The 22,159-nt window shown below is 37.7% G+C and overlaps 1 pseudogene; it reads right to left on the bottom strand.

Moving 5' to 3' along the window:
* Nucleotides 1–366: 366 nt before the first annotated feature.
* LOC121041337 (60S ribosomal protein L4-like) lies at nucleotides 367–10,642 on the bottom strand (annotated as a pseudogene).
* Between the last annotated feature and the right edge of the window lie 11,517 nt (nucleotides 10,643–22,159).

The following is a 22,159-nucleotide window of genomic DNA, read 5'->3' on the forward strand; positions in this document are numbered from 1 at the left end:
TCTCCCACTTCCTAGCCTCCATCTCTGACAACCACCAATCTGTTCTCTGTATCTCTGAGCTTGTTTTGTTTGCTTGTTTGTTTAAGTTTCCACGAGTAAGAGAGATCACATGGTGTTTGTCTCTCTGATTTATTTCACTTAGCATAATGCCTATTAGGTCCACCCATATTGTCACAAATAGCAAGTTTTCACTCTTTTCATAGCTGAATATTATTGTGTTTAAATAAAGAACCACACGTTCTTTATTCATCCATCGATGGACACTTAGGTTGTTTCCATGTCTTAGCTATTGTAAAGAACTCTGCAGTGAACACAGAGGTGTCATATGCCAATACGATATTGTTTGGATCTTTTCTTCCCCCTCACTACCTTTTTATCAGATATTTATCCAAAATTAGCTGTCAAAAATGATTGGGCATTTATGAATAAACAAATTTAAGTTTACGCAGCAGGTTTCTTTTCTTCTGTGGTGTGTGGGTTTCTTTTCTGCAGGCTTTTTCTCAGCTGCTGGTTTCTTGGTAGCTGCAACTTTTTTTCTCCCAGAGGCTTCCTCTGCTTCTTCCTTTCCTTTCCCTTTCCCTTTCGCCTTCCCTTCCCTTTCTGTCCTTTCCTTTCTTCCCTGTCACAGGCTCCCTTCTCATCTGATTTGGCTTCTAATGCTGCAGCTGCCTCATCCATCTGGAGTCTGTGATTCTTGCTCTGGTAAAGAATGGTGTTCTGGCTTGCAGTCTTCACATATGGGTTTAGCTTCAACACAATTCTCAGCTTTTTCAGCGGATTCTTCTTTGGGACTGTGATGAATCCTCTTGTGTGGTGCTCGGAGGTCTCTTTGGATTTCTGGGCTTTACAAGATTCTGGTAACGTCTGTACTGAGCAACTTGTGCATGAGAAGGCTGTAGTTGCTCTTGAGGGAGGCAGCCTTATGTCAAGCGCCATGCAGATTATGTAACCTACGTGGAAGCACTTTCAGTCCAAATGCAGAAATGTCCCACATGCTCACCAGGAACAAGTTCCAAAATGTTCGGTTTGCTTGCATTAAGTAGAGTAATTCCAGGGATGTTTCTGAAGGTGTTGATGATATGGTGTCCCTCATTATAGATGAGGCAGGGTCCTCTGCGATGGATACAACAACAGCTTCTCGTTTTGCCCCTGCCAGCTCTCATTTGCTGAGAGGCACAGAACTTTTTGCTATCACTCCAGGCCTTGAGTTTCTTAAGAAGCAAAACAACCTGGGGTCTTATTGTAGCCTTCAACTGTACCTTCAACCACCAAAAATGGTCCAGGAGTTCCCTCAGTAGGATGACATGAAGACATAACCAGAGCTGGGAAGGCCGAGGCAGCGGGGGAAGAGCAGATGGCATATCACTCGTGTGCTGTGTCCACCATGCAGTGACAATGGCACCAGGTTTTGGTTTGTGCAAACACGCATTCCCCACCACATGTTTCCGAAAGTACCCTGGCCAGAACTGTGAATCCCACTGTGGCGGGCAACGTGAACCCCACGCCTCAGCACTGGTTGGATGGCCTGCTAATTCACTGACAGCATAGGGCTGTCCATTGTTTTTGCACAAGTTGGTATGAGCAAAGTTCACAATACCTGGTCAAATGGGAGTCCTAAACATGCCAGGCAAAGTGGCATTTTTGCCAGATGACTCCCCTTTTTCAGAGTACGTTGATATCAGTGGGCACGCACATGCCATGGCAGGAAGAGAAGGTGGTCATGCTTCTCTCAACCTTACTAGCTCCTACAGGAAAAGTTGTTTTGATTTTTTTTTTATTTTTCAAATGGGTTTTCTTGTTTTCTTTGGATAAATACCCAGAAGTGAAATTGCTGGATCATATGGTAGTTCTATTTTGAATTTTTTGAGAAACCTCCATACTGTTTTCCCTAGTGGCTGCCCCAATTTACCTTCTCAGCACCAGTGCATTAAGGCTTCCCTTTTCTCTGTGTCTTCACCAACACTTACTATTTCTGGTCTTGTGGATAATAGCCATTCAAACAGGTGTGTGGTGATTGTGGTTTTGATTTGCATTTCTCTGATGATTAAAGATATAGACCATCTTTTCATGTACCTGTTGACCATTCTGTATGACTTCTTTAGAAGAATGTCTACTCAGTTCTTCTCATTTTTAACTGGATTTTTTTTTTTTTTTTTTTTTTTTTTTTTTTTTTTTTTTGCTATTTAGTTGTATGTGTTCTTTATATATTTTGGATCTAACCTCTTATCAGATATATGGTTTGCAAATATTTTCTCCCATTCATTAGGTTGCATTTTCATTTGGTTGATGGTTTCCTTTGCTGTGCAGAAGTTTATAGTTTGATGTAGTCTCACGTGTTTATTTTTGCTTCTGATTCAAAAAATAATCTCAAGACCTATGTCAAGTTGCCTGTATTTTCTCCAAGGAATTTTATGGTTTTAGGTCTTACAATCAAGGTTTTAACCCATTTTGAGTTCACTTTTGTGTATGTTGTAAGATTGTGGCCCAATTTCAGTCTTTTGCATGTGGCTGTCCAATATTCCCAACACCATTTTTGGTGAAAGAAACTGTCCTTTCCTCATTGTATATTCTTGACTCCTCTGTCGTAAATTAATTGACTATATATGCATGGATTTATTTCTGGGCTCTCTATTCTGTTCTATTGAGCTATGTGTCTATTTTTATGCCAATACCATATTGTTTTGATTGCTACAGCTTTGTAATATAGTTTGAAATCAGGAAGCACGATGCCTTCAGCTTTGTTCTTTTTTCTCAAGATTGCTTTGACCATTTGGAGTCTTTTGTGGTTCCATACCAATTTTTAGGATTGTTTGTTCTATTTCTGTGAAAAAGGACATAGGAATTTTGATAGAGATTGCACTGAATCCTAAATTGCTTTAGGTAGTACGGATATTTTTAACTATTAATTCTTCCAATCCACGAGAATGGAATACCTTCCTGCTTATTTTTGTAACCTTAGATTTCTTTCACCAATATCTTATAATTTTCAGTGTATAGGACTTCCACCTCCTTGTGTGAATTTATTCCTAGGTGTTTTATTCCTTTTGATGAAATTGTAAATGGGTTTTCTTAATTTCTTTTTCTGATAGTTTGCTGTTTGTAGAAACACAACAAGTTTTCATGTATTGGTTTTGTACCCTAAAACTTAACTGAATTTATTAATTCTAACAGTTTTTTGGCAGAGTGTTTAAGGTTTTCTGTATATAGTATCACGTCATCTGCAAATAGTGACAATTTTACTTCTCGTTTTCCAATTTTGATGCCTTTTATTTCTTTTTATTGCCTACTTGCTGTGGCTAGGACTGCCAACACTCTGTTGAATAAAAGTGGTGAGAATGGGCATCCTTGTCTTATTCCCGATCCAATGTTGAATATGACGTTAGCTATGGGCCTGCCATATATGGCCTTTAATATGTTGAGATATGTTTCCTCTATACCAGCTTTGTTAAGAGTTTTTATCATAAACAGATGTTGAATTTTGTCAAATGCTTTTTCTGCCTCTAATGACATAATAATATAATTTTTATCCTTCATTTTGTTAATGTGGTATATGACATTGATTCATTTGCAGATGTTGAACCATCCTTGGATCCCTGAAATAAATCCAACTTGATCATGGGGTATGATCCTTTTAATGTATTGTTGAATTTGGTTTGCTAACATTTTGTTGGGGGCTTTTGCATCTATGTCATCAGGGATATTGGCTTATCATTTTCTTTTCTTGTGACAATTTTGTCTGGTTTTGGTATCAGGATAATGCTGGGCTTGTAAATGAGTTTGGTAGAGTTTCTTCCTCCTCTATTTTTTTCTATCAAATCTAAACTTTATTCAAGATTTATGCCTGGGTGGCTCAGTCAATGAAGCATCTGACTTTAGCTCAGGTCATGATTTCATGGTCCACGTCAGGCTCCGTGCTGACCACTCAGAACCTGGACCCTGCTTCAGATTCTGTATCTCCCATGTTCTCTTCCCCTCCCCTGCTTGTGCTTTCTCTCTCTCTCTCTCTCTCTCTGTCTCTCTCTCTCTCTGTCTCTCTCTCTCTCTGTCTCTCAAAAATAAATAAAAATTAAAAAAAGATTTATGCATTGATATTTAAAAGTAACATTGGTCAGGGCCAATAATACAGGACAACTTTCTTTCCCCTTCCTTCCTTCCTTCCTTCCTTCTTCCTGCCTTCCCCTACTTACTTACTTTTCTGTTTAGGTTTTCCTGGACTTTGCAGTTAATTTGAATGCAAACTCTAAACCAGGATAAAGGCACATTTGGTGAGTAAATTGTATGTGTTCCTTCTTTCACAAGGATCTTCAAGGGTCAGTTTTATGAACTGGCATCACTTTAATTTCCTATATTATGCATGCCAAGGCCTTGTCTCATACACTTACATATATTTTAAGACCCAAGTCTCATGGTTACTGAGCTAAATTTAGTGTGTGAACATGTTTATTATAAACAACATGGAATCTGGCATCCTCCCAACCAAGTAATCTGAAAGACAGGGAGCAACCAAGGTGGAAGCTGCAGTGTCTTTCATAACGGAATCTCAGAAGTGACATACCATTACTTCTTCCATATTCTACACTAGTAGACCAACTTTATTATAATATGGGATGGGATTACATAAGGGTGTTAACACCATGGGGTGGGGCTCATTCAGAGGTATCGTAGACGCTGACTACTAGCATACATATCCACACTTAAAACCTATTAAATCTAGTCTATACTGATATTTCATGACAGCAATGTATTCCCAGCACCCTGGACAATAGTGGACAGATGGTAGGCTCTTAATAATTTTCAATAGTTTATTAAGTAATTTTATATTATCACGGATATATTATAGCAGAGATGGTGGGTTTCAGGTTTTTCTAGGAGGATTTACAGAAGAAAGATATTTTGGCTGCCATAATTTGGTAAAGAGAAGTTAAAGGTACCTAAATACTTATTCAGGTTTATCAATCACTATTTTTGAAGGAAAGAATTATTCGGCCAAAGATAGGAAAATTCACTTGGACCCACACATTCCAGGCCTGAGAGAAGCCAAATCATCTGCCTATTTACCAAAGTGGGATTAATGCCACTTCACAAGCTTACAGATATAAAGATGGCCGCAAAGTCTCGATGTATATGGCCTTTGTGGAATTACATAGTTACAGGAAAATCAGTCTCCTTAAACATTCTGTCAGCAATAACATTGACAACCCTGTTCTGTTACTTTTACTAATCTGAATGTGAGTTAATGACCGTGTGGAGGTGGAAGGTGAGAAGTAGCTGTCCACACAGTGTTATACGAGAAATTCTTAAAAAGTCTCTGCCCCAAATTACTTCCACTCTTTTCTTGAAAATCCCACATTTTTAATACTAAGGAAGCCATAATTGAATATAGAATAAAAATATAAAATGGTCTGTTTATAAACTGATAGTAACTTGATCACTATGTTCTACCTACCTCACTGTTTCTTATGCTTTTCTTATCAAGCAGCATACCCAGGCAGAAAAGACAGACTTCTTAGATAAGAGAAGGTTCCCTAGGAATTAGAGGGCCTGAGTTTCCTTGCTGAAAACTCCAAATACATTGTTAAGATCCATTTAACATAATTAAATCTTAGTGACGAAGAACCAATCAATCGGGCAGACTCAGGTACAGTTATAGCTCTGGGAACAGTGGGATAGCATAAAGATTCTGGATGTCTTTGGAATGAAGAAAATAGACATTTTCTTCCAGTTTCCTACTCTTTGGGAATTTTCTTCTTTTAAATAATTAATTATGCATTTGGGGGATCAATGATTTTATCCCAATTTCAATTCATAAAATTTCTCATATGTCTAAGCAATATCTGCATTTTACCAAGAGGCACAAGTCATAAAAATCAAAAGAATATTTTCTTTAGAATCTTAGGAACATACAGAAATCTTAGGAGAGATACTGTTGTAACATATTTGTTTTGATAAAGAACAAATTTCAAAGCTTTTTTATTTAATTCATCCAAGGTTATAAGCAAGAAATAATCTGAAGGGGCTAGTGACATAAATGGTCTTCCAGGTGGAAAAAGAATATATATCCCTAGTTTTCAATTATAGAGTAAACACCTTTGCGGACATCAACCATGAAAAGAGACGAACAAAGCTTTGGGCAGTTAAAATGCTATCAGTCACTGCACAAAAGGAATAAGAAGTATGCTTTTCTCTTTTCAATCAGTTGCATTTTAGTTATTAGAAAACAGAACATTCAATGAACATCTGTCAGTACTATTTTCAGGAGTTCTTTAGAATATTTTTATATTTAATTAAAGGTTTGTTTTCATGTTACCTTGAGCATGACTCACTGGGGACAGCACAAGAAGGGGCCTAAACATACTAATTGATATGTAGGAAAACTGAGCATATGAGTTGAGCCTATTTGTGGCATAAACTAATTTAGAAACCAAAAACTTTGGAACATATGCATAAATAAAACAAATACAAAATGTAGTCTTTGAGCAGAAACTCAAGCTTACTATACTTTGAGCAAAAGTAGTAAATGAACATAGAAATATAAAAAATATATAAGCCAAGGATTATTTAGTTACCATACATGAAAGAAGTTTTTATTTTAAGGAAGTATTTTTACAGGAAGTCTTTCTCTAAGTATTATTATGCAACTCGATTTACTATTGTTTTATCCATTACTACTTTTAAAGGATGTTAGTAGTTGCCCACTGTAAGATATTTTTGTGTTGAGCCAGGAGAAAGACTTATAAAATATTATTGAATGATACCCAGAATTATTTTAATTCTCATGTGTCTATTTCTTTCACTGGGGGTAATGACACCCCTCCAAAAAACCTCTCAAAAGTACTATTTTTCCAAATATGTTACATAAATCATTAATATGACCTGCTTTTATGATGAAAGACTGTAGGTCAGTTTTAAGTATAAGAGAATAAGTCACATGGCCAAGTATTAATTTTTTTTTAACATTTATTTATTATTGAGAGACAGACCGTGAGCAGGGGAGGGGCAGAGAGAGAGGGATACACAGAATCTGAAGCAGGCTCAAGGCTCTGAGCTGTCAGCACAGAGCCCAATGCGGGACTCACTCACAAACCGCGAGATCATGACCTAAGCCGAAGATGGACGCTTAACTGACTGAGCCACCCAGGAGCCCCACCAAGTATTAAATAACGGACATTAAATTTCTCACTAACAATCTTTTTTTAATCTGATTTTTTTAAGTTTATTTATTTGTTTTGAAAGAGAGAGTGTGCGTGGAGAGGAGAGAGAGAGAGAGGAAGACAGAGAATCCCAAGCAGTCTCCATGCTGTCAGTACGGAGCCTGACGCCCGGGAGGGCTTGAACTCATGAATCATGAGATCGTGACCTGAGCTGAAGCCAAGATCCAGAAGCTTACCTGACTATGCCACTCAGGCTCCCCAACATCCTTTTTTTATTTTAAATTCCTTTCCTGTACTTTTTGCTACACTTCCCCCTACTTTTTTTCTGTCTCCAGTATTCCTGTCTCTCTGCCCTCTCCCTTGTTTCTTCTTCTGCTTTCATTCCTTGCTGTCTATACCCTGTCTACAGTGGTACCCAATGATATTTCCAACCCTGCTTGGTTTTCTGTTAGCATACATTGTTATATATAGATATTAGTAAATCAGTATATATGAGTATATGAGAGCATAACATTATGGACTATAGAATAGCTAGGCTAAAGGAAATTTCTCAGAGTTTGACTTTATTGTCAGAAGATCAATCTGAACAGTGTTCAAACTCTGAGAAATAAGTCTTTCCAATACTTCTTAAGTAGACAGATGGATAATTACTAATCAGTAAGTAAGGTAGATAAAGCAGTTCTCATGACTTCTAGTTGTATTTACAACATACCTGAGAATTTGATGTGGTAAATACAAAAACATAAACGTGGTAAAGTAGAAAAGGACTTCAAATTAAAAAGAAAAATGCAATGTTCTAGAGAAAACAGGTCTTAAAATAGTGTCCTTTCCCATTCTCAAAATTAGCTGTGTCACTACTTAGCAGGCACAGCCATTGTTAATTTTTTCTTGTCCTCCATGTTATAATCTACGCCATTTGAGTCAGAGTCGGGCATGTATGAACAAAAGTGGTGAGTGAGAGTTGTCAAATAATACAACCGTCATAGACTTGCAGGTTTAGGTTTCCAGATTCCAATGGTGCCAGCCACTTGTGATGCCACTGTAAAAATAGCATTACACTTTTGTATTGAGACCATTCATCTCAAAGACTTTGGAAGTATAGCTAATGCCATAACCCCCCAGGTGCTACATGAATCAGGTGCTTGCATAGCTAGTTACTTAGCCACTGTCAGATTTGTTTGAATTAGATGTTAAAAAGTGGATGCAGAATATTAGTAACTAAAGTTATATCATTTATAGATAAATAGAACCAAATATGGAGGCACAACAATAAATGAGGTTAATTTTTTAAAACCTGAGTGGAGACATACAGAAAATACTGTATAATCATATTTTCTTTCACTTTAACCAATTAAACAAATCAAGGTTTTTGACTCTTCCTGCAGCTTTCTTGAGTATTGATTGCCTCAGATCCCAAAGTAGTAGTTTCTGGCTCACCCTGTTATCTTTTCTACTTGACTAAGTGTACACTATCTTAGCTGAGTTACAAATGTCTGTTTATATAAGAAGAATATGAATAACCTGACACTATTGATACTCTGCCTTGGTGTTACTGTAATTTTCCTTTGTGTTTTCTATTCATATACCAATCCAAACTATTGGGAAGATAGAGGACATACCTTGTAGACTTATATTTTAAGAAAACTTTATTTGTGCAGGTGATTTCCAAGTCTAACCATAACAGCCCTTTGTGTGTTAGCAAAGCAGTGGATCCACAATACTAAACTTCTACAGTTCTTCCCCTTAAAAAAGTCCAAGAGAAGGGAATGCAGTCCAATCACCACTATTTACTCATGAGTAATCTGACAAGGTAAGTGATCAAAATCACACAACTTGTCAGAAACAAAAGTAAAAGCAAAGCTCCAGGCTTCTAGCTCAAGTTCAGTGCCTTGCCCCTTGTCCACTGTAACCTAGTTACTAGAATATAAGTGACATTCACTGCACTTAAAGTATAGATATGGATGCTACTGGAGTTTTCAAATGAAATCAAATTCACACCCAACTGTTTTTCGTATCATAAACAGCAATAGCAATTCAGCTTAGAGATAAAGCAGCACTTCAAAATATTTTCTTACAACTACTTTTTTTTTGTAGAAGGGCAAGATTTTATTAGATGATCTCCATTGTTCCTTCTAGTTTTAATACCCTCAGAATTCATGAATCATCCTAGAACACATTGGTATGCAGCAAATGGCAAGAGGGATGCCTTTGTAAATTTAAAATGTTACAGTGCATATTTACTGCTGAAAACATAGAATAAGAATAACCATCACAGTTGAAATGAGTATTTATTCTCCCTTTAATTTTGCTATATTTCATACTTCCCTACCCCCACTATTTTCCCATTTCATTCCCATCAATCTACATAACGTGCTCTGTCCATAAAGGCAGTGTGGTAGAATCAAAAGAGAACAGGCTTTGGCATAAGTTAGTATTTGAATCCAGGCTGTGTGACTTTGAACCACATACTTAATCTTTTTTGAGTCTCAGTTTCTTCCTTTGCATAATATAATTAGATTACATGAACATAAGCCTGCCGAGGTGGTTATGAGGATCAGTGATCATAAGTGGAATATGCTTAGCACAGTGCTGTGATATAATACTGATAATAATCAGATTCTTATTATTATTCCAAAACAAGTATTCTGCAAACTAGACAGGTGGGGGAAGAAGGAGGAGGTAAATGACCCAGCCATGTCTCTTTAAACATTTTACTGTAAAACTCACTTTTCTCTTTCCTCTTATAATACTCTGCTCTACTTATATATATATAAGTAGAAGGAGTGTATAATGAATACCATGTACCATGGACAATTATGAAGATATGGCCATCGTGGGGTGCCTGGGTGGCTCAGTCAGTTAAGTGTCCCACTCTCGATTTTGGCTCACGTTATGATCTCGCAGTTTGTGAGTTGAAGCCCCACACCCCACAACAGTGCCACAGCATTGACAACACTGACAGTGCGGAGCCTGCTTGGATTTTTCTCTCTCTCCCTCTGCCCCTCTCTCTCCCTCTCCCTCTCCCCCCCCTCAAAAATAACTAAATAAACATGTAAAGATACGGCCATCTTACTTTATCTCTGCTTCCTCTATTCCTCCAGTCTTGAATTATTTTAGAACAAATCCAGATGACCTACCATTTCATCCATAAACACTTCAATATTTGCCTTTGAAAGATAAGAACTCTTTCATAAAACAAACCACATGATCGATCACTAACAAATTAATAATAATTTCCTTTTATTTTCAAAGAGCTACATTATTATTCCTTTAAAAAATTTTTTTTTCAACGTTTATTTATTTTTGTGACAGAGAGAGACAGAGCATGAACGGGGGAGGAGCAGAGAGAGAGGGAGACACAGAATCGGAAACAGGCTCCAGGCTCTGAGCCATCAGCCCAGAGCCTGATGCGGGGCTCGAACTCACGGACCGCGAGATCATGACCTGGCTGAAGTCGGACGCTTAACCGACTGCGCCACCCAGGCGCCCCTTATTCCTTTTTTAAATCAGGCTTCTCTGACAATATCATGGTCATCCTTTATTCACAGTAGAAAAGGTAAAGTAATTTGTATTGACAAAAAGTATATGAATGCCTATTTTCCTACATGTTATCCCAAATTGGATTTTATAATTTTTTTATTCATTCTTAATTACCCACCTACGCTTTTATGAATTGTTTATTCATGCCTTTACTTACTGTTGAAGTGTTTTGTTTTGTTTTGTGTTTTCTCATTGGTTTGTTAAGAGTTCTTCACAAACCTGGATATGTCCTCAGATTGTTCACATTGGCTAATACTGCCATAATTTTACCCTACGTTTTCATTTATTTACTAAACCAGAACACTGGAGAGAGAAAGTATGCACCTGTGGATTATTTATATTGTGGGCAAACACTATTTTTCCAGGGACCTTCCAAGTCTACTTGCAATACCCTCTTTGTTTCACAATGGATATGAACCCTTTGTCATATATATTGCAACTATTGCAAATATCTTCTCATTGTCATTTATTTTTCACCTTTGTTTACAGTCATTCTGATTTTAGTAAAATTTCCTGTCTCAAGATAAATATAAATAGTACTAATTTTCTTATATTTTTACCATTTCATTTTTTATGTTACCTCAACTCAGTCTCAAATTATTGTCATATGAGGCATGAATTAGTTATAAATTTACCTTCATCTCAAATTGCTAGCTAATTGTTCTACTGCATTTCAGTAGACCATTTCCCAATGATTCTCTGCCTTCTTTTTCAACTAAATTATACACTGAACAATTTAAAAAATATACATTATATGATTAAAAATATATTTATAAAATATATGTGTATATACAACAAAATTTGTATATATGTATATATTTGTATATATGTATATACAACAAAATTTGGGGATAAAAAAGGTTTCCTAGGAAAAATGTATTAATTTGTCTTTCATGACTTCCATTTTCTAAGATTAAAGTGACTGTACTGAATGCATTTTTTTTAAAAGTTATTTTTTAAAATAACTTTTATTTATAAAAGTAAAATAAATTTTTATAAAAATTATTTAATAATTATAAAATATTTATAATTATTTATTTAAATATATTTAAATATTTATTAAATATTTGTTTAATAATTATAAAATATAATTAAATAATTATAAAAATTGTTATTTTTAAAAAAGTTTTGTAAAAATAAAAATAATTTACATTCATTTTGTGTGTGTGTGTGTGTGTGTGTATGACAAAAGCAGGGACCTAAGGAGTAGCATAAGCTGTAACTGAGAGTAGAAAAATAGAAAAAAGCAGTCTACATAGGGTGTAGTGCTTTATTGGCATATAGGAAATAAAAGGAAACTAAAATTTTTAGGGAATAAACAATGAAAAATTGTGTAAATGAAATAAAATGTTAGCTGTGAATTGCAAAGTTTTCCCATTTCATTCTTGCTAAGGACTTATCAGAGTCCTTAGCAAAAAACTTATCAGCTTTTCCAAGTTGACCTCTGTATACAATCCTTATACTATACCTTTTACTTATTTTACATTTATTTAGCCCCACTATGTGCCAGGCATTTTGCTAGGCGCTGGTTATGCAAAAAAGAGTATGGTTCAGTTCATGCCCTGAAGGAGTTCGTACTTGTATTGGCTTCATTTTTTATATTGTGTTGTAATTATCTGTTTATGGGCCTAAATCTCTTCCCAGACTATGACCTTTTGCAGAACAGTGTCCATGGTTTATTCATATTCTAATCCCTGGTGTTTAGAATAATTCCTGACACACAGTAGCTGCTGACCAATGAATATTTGTTGAATTCCCTGGAAGCAGAATCCCATTATTTCCAGGGTCATTTATGCCCACATTCATCTGCCAAGGGAAGATAAGCATTTATTGTTGCAAATGAGTGACTTTTTCTCCTGTGCTCAGGCTTCTTCCAGTGTTGCCATGCCACACAACTTTCTTTGTCTCCTACAAATCCACTCTCTGTCCTTCTTCACCCACCCCCTCCCTCTCCCACACCAGGGCTGTCCTGTTTCCATTACATCAGTGGTCTCCAACTCCCCAGCCTTCTTGCTATGAGACTTTCTCAGGCTGCATGTGTTCCTCCAAAGAAAGTCTTTAGTCTTCTCAAGGTGGCCTGTTGTGGTACACTCTCCTTTCCTTTTGTCTTCCAATAACTTCGTCCCTTCATCCTTCTAAGTCTATGGTGGTGGCTGGCTGGCAGCTAATAGCCCCGGGTTCCTGATACTCTTTCGTGGTTTCAATACATGCCCATTCACTCTTTTAGGAATCATCTCTTTGTAAATAAAATATCTTCACATTATACTATTTTAAGTGTGCCATCTATTTGTTTGCTTTCAATATTTTATCATTATTATTCTTACTACTACTGCTTTTCCCGGAGAGTACAAGCATGTCAGGTAGGCGAGGAAGGTAAGTAGGGGTAGAAGTAATTTTGTGCATGTGCAGGAAAGCAGTTTTATGTTTGAAGGTATCCAATAGCCTGAAAAGTAATTCCAAATATTGGAGTATGCTTTGGCAGAAGGATCCGTGAAAATAAGCGAGGTAAAACTTGAATACCTCTAAAAATAAATGTGCTCAGAGGTACAGCGATCAGTCGGTGAGTCACACTGAGTTGTGTTAAGTTTTTATTTTTATTTATCTTATCCCAACATTAATCATGCCTATCCTGGGACACTCAATGGTATTTCTGTCTCTTGACAAGTTGCCAAGATAAACCTATTTGCCATTATTATTTAAAGGTGATACTGTCCATCCGAGATAAAGAATTCTATTCTTCACCTATTAGTTGAGTTACAAAAACCCTGTCAAACTATAGGAACATGATCTAAAACTTTCAGGAGTAATTTTTAAAGTTCTCCAAAATGATACGATTCACTGATCTAACTTTCAGTTTCCTTGATTCTTATGGTGCATTGAGTAGTGTTCATTTTCTTCAAAAGCATAGACTCCAAGGGAATAAATCACACCTGGTTGCTTTTGCTTACTTGACTCACGATTCTGGTGGATCATTCACTGAATGCTTGCTACTGTGTTTATCTTATGTTATAAAGAAATATGTAGATAAAAATATCCTAGACATTTGTACTTGTTTCATTTATTCTTCTACTCAACAAGCTTTTATGAGAACCAATTAAATAATAGATATGATGATAGTGAGGCCCTGAGGAATTCTAAATGAATAAGACACATCTCATTTTTCTTAAGGTACTTAAGTGAAGATTGATGGGCTATGAAAATGAATTTCATTAAAGGTAACGGCACTTTCCCTTTCTGTTACAAAGATATAGGAAGAACTATGACCTCATAGTGACTCTAACCAAATCTCTGCATAGATACCGGTGGTTTTGGTGGTGATGGATATGTCTGAATTCACCTCCTCCACATTCTGAGACTTTTTTTCAGTATTAATATTTTTATAATGTATCACAGTTGCAAAACTCATCTGTGGTGTAGCAAGTTCAGACAAGATAAACCGTAGGTTTGATTTTTGTTTTGGTCTAAGGAAGATATAAATTAGAAACCCTTATACATGTGGAGCCAAGGAAGCCATGAGACTTCTTTGATGTAGAAGCTGTTAAAGTAACTGCAATCGGTACCTGATGTCACTCACCCTAACATCTTGATATTGAAGCAATTTTTATATATATTGAATGTATTTATTTGAAGCATTGGTACGATTTCATCATTTCCCACTGAATAAACTTTAATAGGAAGATGTCATGTGCTGGGAAACTAGTAACTCTTGCTTTTAAGTTCCTATTTAATTCATGACTTCACTATTACTCCTGTCTCCTTGCATTTCCTCATGGCATTCCATTTCATCAATAATTGAAAAGTCTCTAGTTTTAACACACTTCATTTTTATGCACTGGAGTTCTTTTCACTGGCACTTGCTGATATTCCTCCTCAGCTGTTTCTATTTATGACGATACCATTGTGCTTCAAAAAGATCTATTTTTTTAGAAATGATAAAGGAACATTTTAACAAATTCTGTATTAGGAGGAATATTTAGTTTTTATGCAGTTTTTGAAACACCAAATAATAGATTTTCAATTAGTTTCTTTCAGAATACATATAGGTTGCTCTAGATAGAAGCGTGTTGGCACTCTCAGGGAGTTATGTGATCAGTGTCCTCTCACTTACAGTTCTGACAAGGCCTGCAAATGTCCAGTGCTGATCAGGCATAGGTTCCTATGTCCTACAAATAAAAAGGAAATAAATAAGAAGCAGCAGCTTTGGACCTCAATTGTATGTCCATTTGCCCCCTTGGATAAGACAGTCCTATTCTGATCTGTTGAGAGTTTAGATTGCTTACAGAATGATCTGAAGCACATTTCAAAGATTCAGTGACTTTTTAGGAGGTCTGTATTATCTGTTCTGTGAAGAACAGATGTGTATCATTTAATTAAATTAATCACCTTACAGAAATTAAGTTTTCTTATTTTATTTTATGTACTACAAAATCATTCTCTTGTTTACAATATTTAAGATGGTCCTGAATATACAATATGCACCCAAGGGGGCTACATTAACATGCAATCGCCTGAGGGCAAAATGAATGCCTTTATTCTTGAAGACTTCATAGAAGAGGAGACCACTTCCTTGCCATACTTTATGCGGAAACTGCTTCTTACTCACGTGAGAATTCAAGCAAAATAAAAGGACCACACATATACAAAATCAGTCTAGTTAGGTCTCCTATTTTATAAATGTATGAAGGAAGTAAAATGTTAAGCATTTGTTGAAAGGCTATCTTTAAGTATCTTAAATAATATTAAATGTTATCAATTATAGCCTAAACTTCATCATTCAAAAGCCCCAGATAAGTCTTGTTTTTAAGGACAGGGAGACAAAGCTTGCTTTTTTCTTAATCTGGTTCTTAAATTAACTTGCCTCCAGAAAACAAACTGTTTTAAACTGTTATAAATAATTAACCAAAAACAATGTTCTGCATTTTTGAAAGTCTACATTTTTTTTTCAAAGCAGTAGCTTTAATTTCAAGAGAGTAGTCTTTAAAGAGAGGAGCCAAATGCATTTTTAAAAAGCCAACAATATGATTTCTTCTTTCTCATTAATATGTTCTTGGCATAGAAAAAAAAGCACCTTACTTAAATAACTTCTTACTAATGGCCTCCACGAAACTCCCATCCATCCATCTACATTCTTCCCATATATTCCTGTCAATTCAATGGTTATTTGCCATTTAAGTCAGTTTTTGTTTGGAGAGCTAGACATTTTTTTAATGTGAGATACATGCTTATCTTTGAGAATTTATATTTTGGATTGTGCTCTTAATTTTTCTTATAGGATTTCCTTACTTTTACATTTTAAGGCAGAAGTCTTTTATAAATTGGGAAGATTATTTCGTGATAAAATGAATGCTGCAATCCAACGTTCCAGATTTTACCACCTACTGACTAATATCAGATCATGCTTTCTATTAATTCTCCAGTGACTGCAGCTTGACCATCTAGCAACCTAATCACTGGAATTAAGACTTCTTTACTTCTTTGAGTTTTCCCAAGTCCTGCCTCACATCTGCTCAGGAGCAGGTGGCCTCTTCATCACACTGCTGCCTTTGCTGGTGGTCCTGCTCATGAGACCATGAAACATATGGGCTCAGCTCTCCTGTCCTCCAAGAATGACAGCTACCAGGGCTGCCTTTTTGATCTAACACAACCTGGAGCTTGAAACAGGTGATAGACATCTCCCTAACTCCCCACAGTACAATTGAGACCAGGCTAAAACGATGACTAGACTTTATTAAAAGTTTGGGTGTCATGGAAGGAAAGAACAACAAAGATAGTAACTTACTATTTCTCTAAGAGTGGCTACTCTAAAAGCAGAAAGAACCTCGGATCTCTTACTGGTGAGTTTCAGGCTGGCTGACAGCTCACCAGGAATGTCCCAGCATATCCATGACTCAGCCCTGTCCACACTCCTAGACCTAATGTGAAGATGCTCCCCTACTCGTGCTTTCTCTCTCTCAAAATAAATAAATAAACTTGAAAAGAACTGGGAGTAAGACTTCTTACCATCCTCCCTACCCCTGCTTTACATTACAAATACCCACAGATGAGACAGATAACTGTGCATATACACAGTTATTGATACTTCCAGTATGGCTCAAATCCAGTTTGTGAAAAGAAACATTTTCTAAGAAACATTTATAAAAGCTCTTCTAAAAAAATCCCCAATTTACATCATTAAACGTTAATTTGCCATTCTGAAACATTTGCTTTGGAGTTTTCTCACGGAGTTGAGGGTTGTTTTATTTTTTTTCTCCCCCAACAATGAGTTGATACTCCTCTGTTCTTTCCCTAGGAACAAAGTAACAGGCTTCCTCAAGTATTCCATCCAGGAATGTAGGACATTTTTCATACCTTTGAAAGTGGCAGAGGTCTTGCGTTTTGTAGGGATAGTCAGTAGCGGAGATATCAGTGCAAAGAAGAGGTCACCAAGTTTCAAAAATCGCCAAGTTTTAGAATCCAGAGTACCCTATAAAATAACTACCCTAAAACTCAACAGCGGCCATAGAACAACAAGTTTTTTATTCTCATGACTCTCAATTGGGCAAGGCTGGACTACAGAGGCTGGGCCCTGAGCCACAGGATACACATTGGGTTCAGGTCTGCTATAGATACCTCATTCGGGAGCAGCCACTGAGGCACGTTCTCATGGCAGATCCCCAGAGTTCAGAGGGCTACTCAAGTGCATGAGTCCATTCAAGTTTATGCTTGAGCCATCAGTCAAAGGAAGACAGACAGCCTAGCCCGGTGTTAAGAGGTAGAGAAGCTTACTTAGCCCTCTTCTCCACAAAGCTGTGGTAAGGGTGTGGGTGCATAATTCTACTACAGAGGAACAGTAGTTTTGTCCAATAATACAATTCAAAGAGAAAGAGATCTGTGGGTCCACAGCAGAGGGCACATCTGTATGCTTTCTGATAGTGCCCTGAGCATGATGGTGTCAGTGCTGATAATAACGACCATGACAGCACTGATAATGATAGCAGCCAACTATTACTGAACACTATGTGCCAGGCATTGTGCTAAGCACTTTACATTAAGCGACCTCATTTTACCCTCACAGCTCTGTGAGGTACGTAATTTGCACACCCTTATTTTACATGTGAAAATCTGAAGGTTAGGAAATTGAAAAAATTTTGCCTCAGGTCACAGAGATATGGCATGCCCAGGATATGCATCTAAGTGATGCCAAAGTTAGCCTTCTTAATAAATTCACGATTCTGCCTCTCTACAGTGAAGCCACCAAATCGGTTGCCTGAGGAACTTAGGCAGACAAAGCCATCTGAAGCCCTGCAAAAATGTCTTGTTTCTCTTGCAGGCAGGACACAGAGGTTGGCAAGCACCCCTGAGCCCAAGGGGTCTTGCGGACAGGGTGAACCACCAACAATAACCAGAGGCATGTGCTCCACTTCTCCACCCTCCCTGATTGCAATGACCCAGGTAAAAGGACTGGGGAGAAAGAACTAAGAATTACCAAGGTCAAATTTTCCAAGGTCAAATTTTCCACTGGCTTGGTGTAAAAAATAATTAAGCATAATTATAGAAAATGATAAATATATATTTTCTTATTTTTTTAATATTTATTTACTTCTGAGAGAGAGACAGACAGAGGGCAAGTGGGGGAAGTGCAGAGAGAGGAGACACAGAATCTGACCCAGACTCCAGGCTCTGAGCTGTCAGCACAGAGCCTGACGCAGGGCTCGAACTCACGAACTGCAAGATCATGATCTGAGCTGAAGTCGGACGCCCAACCGACTGAGCCACCCAGGTGCCCCAGAAAATAATAAATATATTTCTTGTGCCTATACATTTGTACAATGAGATTTATACCCATTACATAGATTATCTCTATTCTCTTACCACTTTGCAGTATAGAGTGTTTCCTGTAGATTATGAACAACTAGAAGTGAGGAAATTTCTGTTATTTGACTTTGTTCCATACACACAGTAGAGTGCCACACTACTGTCGATTGATGGATCACTGAAATACCCTTAATAAGATTTCTCTATTACTCTGTTTCCCCCTAGTAAATTCTGCTTACTTAAAATTTTGAAGTGTTGATTGTAACTATAAAGTCAATTACCATGGATAGCTTAATAGCTTATACCTCAAATGATCTTGCTCTTAGGAATGTATTTCCTTTTTTTTCCCCTTTTTTTATTCTTAAGGTATTTGTTTTGAGGCTATATCAGAGAATGTACCATGAAAATATTTTAGACAAAATGTTCATTAAGCACAGTATGTAATTTCTAAGGGCAAAGGGTACTTACACACTGTAATGGGAAGAGCTGCAGAATTCATCAAGAAAAACAATGTTGGTGAAGAGGAAGAGGAAAAACATTCTCAGGAGAGAATGATGCCAGGGAGAACTGCGGCAGATGACTCAGCAGGAGAAGGTCTCACTACTCCCATCAAGAGCCAGAGAGCCGAACGCTGTCACCTGAGAGGACAGCCAGCCAAGGGATCAAGGCTGCTCCTAGGACTGAGGCAACTTCGCGTAAATCAGAGCCAGCGTTGGTATATGTAGTGATACCAGCTAACCAGTTAGTTGCTTCCCTTATTAGTCACTTCCTTCCTTCCTATTCCTCCACCTCTTTGTGGTCTTGCGAGCTCAGCCATTATATAATCCCCCTGACCTCCAGGAGAAGTTTTTTTCTGACTTTTCTTCCTCCGAATTTTTATTTAAGTTCTAGTCAGTTAACATGTAGTTGTAGTATTGGTTTCAGGAGTAGAATGTAGCGCTTCATCCCTTACATACAACACTCAGCGCTCATCACAACAAGTGCCCTCCTTAATGCCTATGGCCCAAGGAGAATTTTTTTCTCTTGGATAAGTACCAATGTTGACAGCTTTTATTTGAGTTCACGGGGGACGATTATGTCAGGAATACCAAGATGTGTGCATAGACTTTTACAAGTCTGAACTAAAACTGAAAAGCATTGAAGGAAAAGCCTAGGATCTTATGCTCACTCCTTCATTCACTCATGGACCATCCAGTCACAACCTATTGTTTACTACGTGCTGGACTCTGGTTGCTGGGGTTCACACATTCGCTGGGGGAGACAGAGACGTGAATAACTCCTGTGTGGTATCATGGGAACTAGAATAGAGGCATTCTCCAGTTTCAGGAGAGCACAGAAGAGGGAAGGCAGTATAGAAAATAGAGGACGATTTTTAGACTTTTGAGCTGAATCTTTATTTATTTATTTATTTATTTATTTATTTAATTTATTTATTTCTAGAGGGAGAAATAGTGCGTGTTATCGGACAGGACCAGAGAGAAAGTGAGACAGAGAATCCCAAGCAGGCTTAGGGCAGTCAGCACACAGCCCGACATGGAGCTTGATCCCATGAATGGTGAGATCATGACCTGAGTCAAAATCAAGAGTCAGACATGTAACTGACTGAGGTACCCATGTGCCCTGAGCTGAATCTTGAAGGATGATGAGCAGTTTGCCAGCTAGCTCAGAGAGAAAAAAAAGTCACCCAGGAAAAAGGAACAGCATTAAAAAAATTTTTAATGTTTATTTATATTTGAGAGACAGAAAGTGGACAGGGGAGGAGCAGAGAGAGAGACGGAGACACAGAGTCCAGAGCAGGCACTGCAGGCTCTGAGCTGTCAGCATAGAGGCCAAACCGGGGCTTGAACTCACAAGATGTGAGATCATGACCTGAACTGAAGTCAGACGCTTAACCAATTGAGCCAGCGAGGCGCCCCAAGAACAGCACTTTTTTTTTTTTTAAACATTTATTTATTTTTGAGACAGAGAGAGACAGAGCATGAACGGGGGAGGGTCAGAGAGAGGGAGACACAGAATCCGAAACAGGCTCCAGGCTCTGAGCTGTCAGCACAGAGCCCAACGCGGGGCTCGAACTCACGGACTGCGAGATCATGACCTGAGCCGAAGTCGGCCGCTTAACCGACTGAGCCACCCAGGCGCCCCCCAAGAACAGCACTTTTAAGGACTCAGATTCATGAAAGGGCATGGTGTCGTTATGGATTAGAAAGTAATTTCACATGTTTGGGCGAGGTGTGAAAAGAGAAGAGAGATAAAGCAGGGAAGAAAGCAAGGCTGTGATTGGCTTTGTGTGCTGTACTTAACATAGAGATGGTTACAGATTTTACTAACGGAGGTAGTTTTTAATGAGAACTAATCATTCTGTTGGCCAGTTGGGGAATGATGTGAATATTCTAGTTCTCTCTACTGATGGCAAAATGATGCTAGTGATGAGTAGGAACAGCTGAATCCAGCAGGGACAAAACCGAGTAGGGCACAGAGCTGGCCAGTTTCTACTCCACAGATCTGCACAGGATTGGTATCTGTGAATATTCTTGACTTACTGGGGTTTGGTATGTGTGTGTCTATACAATGATATTTGGTTCTATAATTGGTATAAAGAAAAGTGGGCTGGAGTGGAATATAAGTCTTGGAGCTCACTCAGGTTCTAGAAATTCTTAATTACTCCTCGGCTCACAATTACACAGAGTTGCCCTTCAGGTTCCTGTGAGACATGAGTAATAGGTATAATATGTGAAAGTATCTGTGACCCAACCCTTCCTTAGTAAATGGGGGATTATTTTCGTTCAAGAGAAAAAGAGAAGCATTAGAAGAACTGGTGTGAGAGATAAAATCCTTGAGAAAAAGTCCTTGTTAGTGTTTCTCAAAGGTTTAATCTTTTTTGTCTTCCCCTCAAAATTAGTCAGCAAGGCAGAGTGGTTAAGAGCAAGCTTTGGAGGTAGATAACTCTAGGCTCTTACTCTGAGTCTATCAAGTAACCGTTGTGGGACCTGTGGCAAATCAGGTATCATCTCTTAACCTAATTTCTCAGCTATAAACTGAGCAAAATAGCACCTACGTCAGGAGGTGCCTGACGACCTCAAACTAGGTAATCTGTGGAAAGTACTTAGCACAATGCCCGTCGCAGTAATCACAAACTAAATGAGTCTTTGTCAGAGTTTTTCTATAAAGGATCTATTTGGATTTGAAACACATTAGTCACAGCCTTTTCTTTTAAAGTAAATTTTTCTTAGGGCGCCTGGGTGGCTCAGTCGGTTCAGTGTCCGACCTCAGCTCAGGTCACCATCTCACGGTTTGTGACTTCGAGCCCCACATCAGGCTCTGTACTGATAGCTGAGAGCCTGAGGCTGCTTTGGATTCTGTGTCTTTGTCTGTCTCTGCCCCTCCCCTGCTCGTTCTTTCTTTCAAAAGTAAATAAACATTAAAATTTTAAATAAATTTTTCTTGCCTATTCCCTCCCCTATGCAGTATGTCCTGTTCATGTCATATGTCACAACATAAACTTCTGTCCCTACTCTCTCTTCTAATGCTTGCTGTTAAGAGCCACGAGGACCTATTTCTTTTTCTTTCTTTCTTTCTTTCTTTCTTTCTTTCTTTCTTTCTTTCCTTCTTTCTTCCTTTCTCTCTTTCTTTAAATTCAAGTTAGTTAATGTACAGTGTAGTCTTGGCTTCAGGAG

This window comes from Herpailurus yagouaroundi, unplaced genomic scaffold (assembly GCF_014898765.1).
Source record: "Herpailurus yagouaroundi ecotype Mexico unplaced genomic scaffold, PumYag 29, whole genome shotgun sequence".
Lineage (NCBI taxonomy): Eukaryota > Metazoa > Chordata > Mammalia > Carnivora > Felidae > Herpailurus > Herpailurus yagouaroundi.